Source organism: Lathyrus oleraceus, chromosome 4 (genome assembly GCF_024323335.1).
Source record: "Lathyrus oleraceus cultivar Zhongwan6 chromosome 4, CAAS_Psat_ZW6_1.0, whole genome shotgun sequence".
NCBI classification, from domain to species: Eukaryota; Viridiplantae; Streptophyta; class Magnoliopsida; order Fabales; family Fabaceae; genus Lathyrus; species Lathyrus oleraceus.
The window spans coordinates 60,523,990-60,533,538 of NC_066582.1; the positions used below are offsets into that span (position 1 = coordinate 60,523,990).

General features: G+C 38.3%; 1 long non-coding RNA gene across 1 annotated transcript; it reads right to left on the reverse strand.

Annotated features, from left to right (window-relative positions):
- Window positions 1–1,035: 1,035 nt before the first annotated feature.
- LOC127135160 (uncharacterized) lies at window positions 1,036–2,495 on the reverse strand. The gene is made up of 2 exons (XR_007808454.1): window positions 2,107–2,495; window positions 1,036–1,350 (listed from the first exon to the last, which is right to left on the reverse strand). It is a non-coding gene; the product is annotated as an uncharacterized LOC127135160 (long non-coding RNA).
- Window positions 2,496–9,549: the final 7,054 nt, after the last annotated feature.

Genomic DNA, 9,549 nt, shown 5'->3' on the forward strand with positions numbered 1-9,549 from the left:
CATTCCACTTATACAATTTCATCAAAGTCCTTGAGTTACCAATGACAAAACCAACATGATATGTGTATCATGGTCATTAATTTCATCCAAAATCCAATCCTAGGTCAAACTACATTTCATTATATTTGTTCCATTCTAAACAAGTCCATACAAGGAAACTCTGATACAGTTGACTTTTTGGTCAACTAGTTGACCAAAGTCAACCACTTCCTATAAGTCATTTTCAAGCCATTTGCCTTTAATTCATGTCCATTTCAAAAGCCTTGATACATTTCAAAATTTGACCATTTTTTATTTAATTTACCATTCAATGTCCAAGATTCATTTCCATGTCCAACATAAGATCATTCCACTTATACAATTTCATCAAAGTCCTTGAGTTACCAATGACAAAACCAACATGATATGTGTATCATGGTCATTAATTTCATCCAAAATCCAATCCTAGGCCAAACTACATTTCATTATATTTGTTCCATTCTAAACCATTCACATGTGTTTACCATTTTGAGTTTGGCATAGTCATGACTAACAAAAAATATCTCTACATAAATCTAATCTTCAAGACATAAGGGTTCAAAGATTCATAAACCATTCAATTTTATTTTCATAAATCAATACACATTCCATCTGAATGTATTAACATCCATTACATTAACAATTCAATGGTCTCATACAAGCTCAAGAATTCAACTCATAACCAAACTTTTCAAGCTCTCCATTGCAATCTTCAACCATAAGCCAATCACATTCATCATCATCTTTTCACTTCATACACACCACACATATTGAATTAGAGTTTTGGTTCATTTCACTTGTTCATGCTCGATTAAGAATGCACTTTGAACTTTCTAATTACATTCACATCATTCATTCATCCATCAACTTCATTATGTCATGCCTAAAGAAGTGCATTCAAATCTTTGAATTCACTCATCCATTCCCACCTTCATTTATCATAAATGAAGTCCTACATACACATATACATAGATAACATGGAATGAATATGGAGAGTTGATCGAAAAAAAAGTGAAATGTTATCAAAGATCATTTTGTATACATAGTTGTTAATATCTATTACACTTCAATAAAACAAGTTGTACAAGTTCTAAATACACAAGATCTAATTTGATTACAAGTATCAATTTCCATATTCAAGTCCCACTCATCCATTTGCCATCACTATTGGAGTCTTTCTACAGACCACATGAAGCTGGCAGCAACCATTACACCAAGCCAAGCATTCATCTTGCCTCAACAACAATCATCCTGCAGGTTAGATCATGAGCATAACAAGCAGTACAAACCCTATAACCACTTCCCGCAAGAACAATACCATCATCCATGGTCCTGCATCAATCCAACACAATAGTTAATGACTTGCAAGCAACAACAGATATCCATCATATCAAAGTTCAGCTAAACAACTAATTCCACTTAACAGCAATCAAATTTCACTTAACAAAAATTAAACTAGCTCTCATTAACCTACACCAACTAATTTTATTCAACTGAACATTACAGAACTAACATAACAGAATTAATCAAGCATTAACACTAACAGAGTTTCTTAGCTAACCATAACAGAAATCCAGACTACGTAAACTAACATCAATCATTAGTATTGCAGCATAACTGACTATCACTCATTTCAACATGCTTTTCATTTTAACAGATTTCATTTTAACCACATCCAAATCTAATAGAACTTAACTGACACGGGTTTAACAACTAACATAAATTCCAAAAGCTTAACTGAACATCACTAACATATTTAACATATTGAATCTCACAACTAACTCTCACGATTTCCAACTGTTAACAGAGTTTTAACATCTAACCAAATTAAACTTGATCCAATCTAACATAGATAACTCTGTTAACTCCTCCAACCTCTATACAATCCTTTACCCTGCATCATAAAAGGATTCCATCACTCTCTCAGTTATGCACACTCTCACGCTCTTATTCTGAACTCTATCTGTAACTCTATCTGTTTCCAGTTCCCCACCCTCCTGATTTCTCTCAAATCGCAGAAGAAGAACAAGCACACAGCAAGAGGAAGAAGAAGAAGAGATAAATCAAAGAGAAGGAGGAGATTCATACCTGTTAACTATCGAACTAATCTGGTGAGTTCATCGATCCCCATTTATTGATGCTTCTATTCTCGCGTGTATGTGTTTTCTCGAAGGGAGACGCTAGTGACAAAACAAAGTTCGACTTGTTGAAGGGAGTGCCATTGTACTTCGTGTGAGGGAATTTGGATCTTGATGCTGATGAACGTAACATTTCCAAATCGGCGAGCCAAAGGTTGAAGCATGACGATGACTGACGCAATAACTTGATAACAAACATCTCTAGAACACGGCTCAAGAACGACAATGAACACCTCTGAACGCATTTTCTTGCAGTTTTGATTGATATTTCCGTGACGCTTTCCTTCAGGTTTGAGGCGCCTTTGACCTATTTGAATATGTTGGACTGGTGAAGGCGAGTTGGATCCAAGGTCCAAGTTTTTTGGCATCACACTGTTTCCATTGCACCCCCTCACATGGCTAGCAGTAGTGCATGGGGCTCTGCTTTGAGGCCCATATCCAAATTCGGATTCATACCCCCTGGTACTGCTATGCATAGGGCCGATCACAGTCTTTGTTGGCCTGATTCTTGTTTATTTTGGATTTAATTAGCACGTAGTGGATTAATTAGCCATTGGTAAATTTAGTTAGTAATTAGGATTTAGGTAATAATTAGGACTTAACTAGTAATTAGGTTTTAAGTATTGATTAGTTAATTGATCAGTCACCATTTGCATTGAGTTTTCGTTACTGACCTGACACGAAACAGAGGCTTTTGACACACTGTGCAAACATTTATGATACGTTTCGAGTTAGTTTTACTTCCGTAATTTTATTTAAGCATTTTTATCATTGTTATGTTTTACTTATATTTTAGTGATTTTATGCGTGGAATAGTTGTGTTTTTGTCCGACAGGTCCAAGTAGAAGAACCAGGAAACTTAGAACAAGACAATGCGAGATTCCGGCAAGCAGAGAAGCAGAAAACCCCGGTACAAGAGGCCTGACACGGCCACCCGTGTCAGCTGACATGGGCCGTGTCAGGCAAGGAAGGACATGTGAAGAAAAATAGTAGTCTGACACGGGCCGTGTCAGGAGCACTGAAGGTGACGGGAAAATTTTTGATCAACAGTGGCCTGACACGGCATCCGTGTCAACTGACACGGCCATCCGTGTCAACTGACACGGCCGTGTCAGGCAGACGGAAATTTTGATTTTTTTTTGGATTTTCGAATTTTTGTGGGACACACACACTTAATCCACCATTAACCATAATTTTCCCCCACTCACCCTATCATTATCAGATTTTTTTCTTACAACTCATTATTTTCTCTCATCATTCTTCATCTCTTTCTCTCAAAACCTTTTAACTTCCATTAAAACTCATAAACCTCACTACCTAAAACCTTCCATAACCCACACCTCCATTCACCTATCGCAAAAACAGCCTTCACAAATATTACTTCACTCGTCGTCCCCGTTCTAACCACGGTTTTGGAATTTCCTAACTCAAAAGTTCAAATAATTTCTATTTTTGCAGGTCCAAAATGTCCCCGAGGAGAATTCTCATCGGAAAGCAACAGCTCGCGAAAATGGCGAAGTCACGGAAACGCTCGAGTCGGAATCCTAATCCACACAACATCGTGTTTGATAATCCGGAACAAGAAAGGAGATACCAAATCACCGGAAGCGAAAACTCACGTAGACAAGGTACATGTGTGAGCAGACTCTGAACGCTCTGGGGCTCAAAATGGAGGTATACTGGATGTTCCATGTTTTAGGAATGCTAGACTTCATGAGTTTGGAAGCGCCAACATACGAGCGCATTACTCTCGAATTCCTTAGCACGTTGGAATTCCAACTTGAAAAGCGGTGGATAGACACGATCAGGTATTATTTCGGCACTTTGCGTTTCCGGTTGTTAATAATTATCATGAGCTGTCTGTTGAGGAGTTAGCCGCAATACTCCGACTCCCTCTATACGGACCAAGAGCGGTCCTAGACGGGTTCTCACCTAAGGATTTCTGGATTGCCATCACCGGGAGGACGAATTACACCTCCAAAGGTGCTAAGGTCTCGGGCATCCAGAATCCATGTTTCAGGTACGCTCAGAAGGGTTTAGCCTATACCCTGTTTGGAAGAGGCGATAGCACAGGGGTAGCTACTCAGAGAGAGCTATTCTTTATGTACTCGATGGTTTAAAACAAAGCCATCAATGTAGCTGCCTTTGTAGCAGACTATCTGGGCAGAGTAGGCCGAGCCGACTCCGGAGGCATATCCGTAGGGGGAATGATCACCCAAATCGATGAGCATTTCGGGTATCAAGCTGTTTTACTCGAAGACACGTCAATTGCAGGTAAGACCAAAATTGACATGTCTGCTCTAATTTCACAAGGTATGATTGTTGTTGCCCCTACTTACTATTCCGTACTTATCCATAAGAGGTTTATTATCGCTTTGCCGGATTCGGACAGAGTTGCTATTACTGACTGTGCTAATTGGTTGTATGTGAGCGTTGACCCTGACGCGGATGAAGGCCACGAAACTGACCATTTTACTGCAGGTGAGCAATTTATGGATGACCAGATGGAAGGAACGGAAGCAGAAGAAGAAGATCCTCAAGCACCTCCTGAGCAGTTTGTACCACCACATCAGAAACCCATCCAACAGGAGGTTTGTTCATCATCCTGGTCCACTGACCAATGGAGCTGGGTACAAACCGAAATAGGTGACTTGAGGACGGAACAACAACGACAAGGCATCGAGCAAGCCCGTCAGGGGCCGATGTTGGATGAGATGAGCAGCATGATGCGACAGTTGATGTTGCGTTTCCCGCAACCACCTCCTCAGTAGGGTACTGTGAGTGCCCTCCTTCGCTCTTGTTCGCAAACATTATGGAGAATATTGAGTTCAATTGTGGGGGAGATTTTATGTCTGTTATTGGTATTTTAGTATTTTATTCTCAGTATTTTGTTATTTTGTTATTTTACTTTTGTGCATTCTAGATTTGATTTTTCTGTTTGAAGGTACATTATGCTACGAGCGTGTCAAGTCTGTGTTGATAGGTTGGAAATAGTAATGATCACGATTGAGAGTGGATGAAAGGATCACGCCATTCACCATTGCTTATTGTGAAGGATCTCCCCAGGAAATTGACACTGCTGAAAGTAAGATCGGACGCAACGTATACAACTTAACCGACATGTGTATCATGTACATTCCGAAGTAAGGAAGAAATCGCACCAAACTAAAGAGTATTGTGGATCCTGTCAAAGCTAAACCAAACAGAGTGAGTCATAAAAAACCAAACACATTGATCATTATGAGCGACATTCAGGTTTGTCTTTATCACTCTAAATTTGCGTAGACTCTCTGGGACTGCCACTGCATGATACACACACTAAGGCACGTTGTTTGAAATTAACCCCGAGTCTTTCTAGCCATCCTGAATAATTATATCCCTCGTTAACCCCATTTAAGCTTGTATCCATTTGTTTGTTTAAACCCCATAAATGTACCCCTTGGCCAAAACACTTCCTTACCCTGTTCAGAGTCATGTTAATGCATTCAAACTGTGTTGAAAAGCTAAGTTTGAGGAAAAAAACCCAAAAGCTACCAAAAACCCAAGAAAGTGCGAGAACAAAAAAGAAAAAAGTTGATGAATCGAGAGAAAGAAAGAAAAAAAGAAGAGAAAAATTTATAACTCGAAGATTCAGAAAGAAGCACGAAAAAGGGCATTCGGTGAAGAAAAGAAAATAAGAAAAGAAAACCGAGAAAATAAGAGAAACAAACACAGTATGTAACATCGACTCTGAACCAAAAACCCACTTGTTTTCTGTTTTTGTTTGAATAATCCATACCCTAACCCAAGCCAAGTTACAACCCGAAAGACCTCAAAAGTGTGTGTGTTGTGTGTAGGTGATAGGAAAAGAGAGACTATTCAAACTTGTGAGTGATATTGCATACTCTGAATTATGAGTGAAAACAGTTGACCCCGAGAGAATTGGTGAGAATGTGATATAAGCTGACAGGTGAAACGGTGCTTTGAAGTGGAAGTGCGAAGGAAGACATACAAAGAAAAGCAGGACTTGTGGAAGGAAAAGGGAAGACGTTAGCGAATGATCTCAGCAGTGGTGGGAAACATAAAGAATTCTGAGGAGTGACAATGTTGTCTGAAACATTACTTGGGACAAGAAATGATCTAAGTTTGGGGTTGTGATCAGTCACCATTTGCATTGAGTTTTCGTTACTGATCCGACACGAAATAGAGGCTTTTGACACACTATGCAAGCATTTATGATACGTTTCGAGTTAGTTTTACTTCCGTCATTTTATTTAAGCATTTTTATTATTGTTATGTTTTACTTATATTTTAGTGATTTTATGCGTGTGATAGCTGTGTTTTTGTCCGACATGTCCAAGTAGAAGAACCAGGGAACTCAAAACGAGACAATGCGAGATTCTGGCAAGCAGAAAAGCAAAAAACCCCGGTACAGGAGGCCTGACACAGCCACCTGTGTCAGGCAAGGAAGGACGTGTGAACAAAAACAGTAGCCTGACACGGCCACCCGTGTCAGCTGACACGGGCCGTGTCATGCGCCTCCACCAGCCGTGTCACCCCATGCCAGGGGCGTGTCAGCCAGGACAGTAGGCTGACACGACCACCCATGTCAGCTGACACGGGCCGTGTCAGCCCAAGCCCAAAAATTCAATTTTTCTTGGGCTTTTGTTCGTCGGGCTTTTTTAGAGATATTTTTGGGCATGTCCAACTGCTGCTTGGAATTTTCACTATAAAAGAGGGTCTTCTGCCAAAGGAAAAATCATCTTGGAATACGGCAAAATACAGTATTGTGAAGCAATCAAGTATTACAGAGATCAAGGCATTCAGAGAGCTGAAGGTTTTCATGAGCATGAGCGATTGAAGATCAAAGTCATCAAATTCCTTGTAATATGTAGTTTTTATCTTGCAGTTGTTTTAAACAATATGAGTAGCTAAACCCCTCAATGCTAGGGGGGTGTCCCTGATTTAGAGTTGTAACGAATTTGAGTTTACATTTGCATTTATAATATTGTTTTTATGGTAACCTTTTGATGTGTTTATTGCTTTCTCTTTCGGACCAATCGAGATTGATTTGTGGTTATCAATTAGGTTGGACCGCCATTGATAAGGTTTTCATAAGGTTACTCTACAGTAGATATCACCTAGGACTAGGGATACCCTATATGAACCAGAGTATTCTTGATATTATACAGCCTAACTTCACCCTAATTGACTATGGACATGGAAATTAGGGTAGATTGATTAAAGGTTTTCTCACCAAGGACTTGGGAGAAAATACCCTTAAGAACTGGTAGTAAGTGATATTTGTTGATGCAATAGTGACTCAGAGTTGTTACAGGGATAAATCATACACCTTCCCTGACATTGTTTCTTTTTCTCTATAAACCCTTATTTTCATCCTTCTTTACCTTTACTTTTATTATTATATTTTTACACCTAAAAACCAAATTAATACTTTTTTTTAATTGAATGATAATTTAAACTCAATATTAACTTGCAGTCCTTGAGATCGACATTCGGGAAATTTCCCTATTATTACTATAAAAGGCAAAATAGTACACTTGCTATTTTCCCGATCATTAATCAGGTTTATTAGATTTAAAAAAATTAGATTAGTGTGATTAGGATTTAATTCTTGATTAGTTAATTACTTAAATAGAATTTTAGATGTTAGAAATATAATTTAATTAGCTAAGTAGATTTATAAAATTACGAATTAATTAGATAGTTAGATAATTTTCTAGAATGTTGGAATATTATGTATAATTGATTTTCATGAGTATAAATTAATTCAATATCAATATCCTTGTAAAAGGACCATTTTGCCCCTTCGGGGTTTATTTTGTTGTTTTAGCCCTATAAATGCATGCTCTTCTAAGGCTAATTTTTGACTTAGAATATTAATAGTTTTAATCAAGTTTTTGACTAACATGTGCATGCTCCCTTAGGAATAGCCTGGGAATAATTCTTAACCCTTAGATTAGGTTAATCATAATTTTCAAGCTAATTCAAACCCTCAATTCAAGTTTATCAAAAGCAATTTTGATCAATTAAATCCTTTGATCTTGTATAATCCCACAGTCCATTCAAGTGATCAAAATACCCTTGATCACTTGATAAGACTCTTCCTGTAAGCTATGGAGCTCGAGGCCTCAAGTCAGACTCTCAATCAAGGCATCCCAGTCATATCAAGCAGTGGATCATACAAGGCATATCAAATGTGGTTCTTCAAGAGCTTGTTAATCAAGGTTAATATTGTGTGGCACGAGCCTTAAGCAATAGAGAAGGAGTGAGAGTGGAGAATTACTATCCTTATTCTGAATATCTTTGGGTATGGGAAGAATGACCCAGTTTCTCATCATATTCACCTCTACTCATAGACCTTAGCACAATTCAAATCATATGATTGTCAAGTCTCCCTCCAGCAAGCAACATCGACATAAGGAGCAACAAATATTCTTCTCTAACAACTTGAAAGTTATGATGAGAATCATACGCCACGAGCCTTAAGTAGTAAACAATGAATGAGAGCGGAGAATTTCTATCATCATTCTGAATATCTTTGGGTACGGGACGAATGACCCAATTTCTCATCGTATTCACCTTTACTCATAGACTTTAGTGTGGTTCGCATCAAACAACTGCCAAGTCTTCTTCATCTTCCATTATCATACCTCTTGCCTCATTAATCATCTTGATGTCAGCCTTAGTTGGATGAACTACGAAAGTTCTTACTTTCTCATTGCACGGTGAGAATACATAGGCACGAGAATTCATATTCTCTGTGAGCTACCCTATATATTAATCTTATCTTATTCATTTTTTCATTGATAAATCAATACCATCTTTTGAGATCATATAATACTTCTCCTTGGACTCCATGTTGTAAGACCCCAATTTTGTCCCTAAGATCCCTCATGGCACCATAACATTGCATTTGGCATTGCCTCAAGGATCATTAACATCTTGGTTCCCTTTGCCTTTGGGTGGGACCTCCTGTGAGTTGGTTTGAGATCACCAAGCATGCTTGAATTGTATATCATTTGCTTTTATCATTTTTGTTTATTAACCAAAAGCACAAAAATATGTCACTAACATCTTTTGTTTTGTAGCTTGAGCAATCACAAGGTCCAAAGCTTCAAGGAGATCATTAGTACAAAGACATGGTCAAGAGGAGATGATAACAAGCATGGTAATGGTTCCCAAAGCTCTCATCCATCAAATATGCCTCCCTAGTATCTCAATTCATCATTTTGATCAAAGCAAGTCAAAGGGTTTGAGGTTTGTGCCTCAGAGAAACCCTAATTCATCTGTGCACCACAATGCCTTGCTCCTGAAGCAACCTCATCCCATGATCAAATTCAATCAAGGGAAGTTCTTTAATTCATCATTTCATGCATATTTTAACTTATTT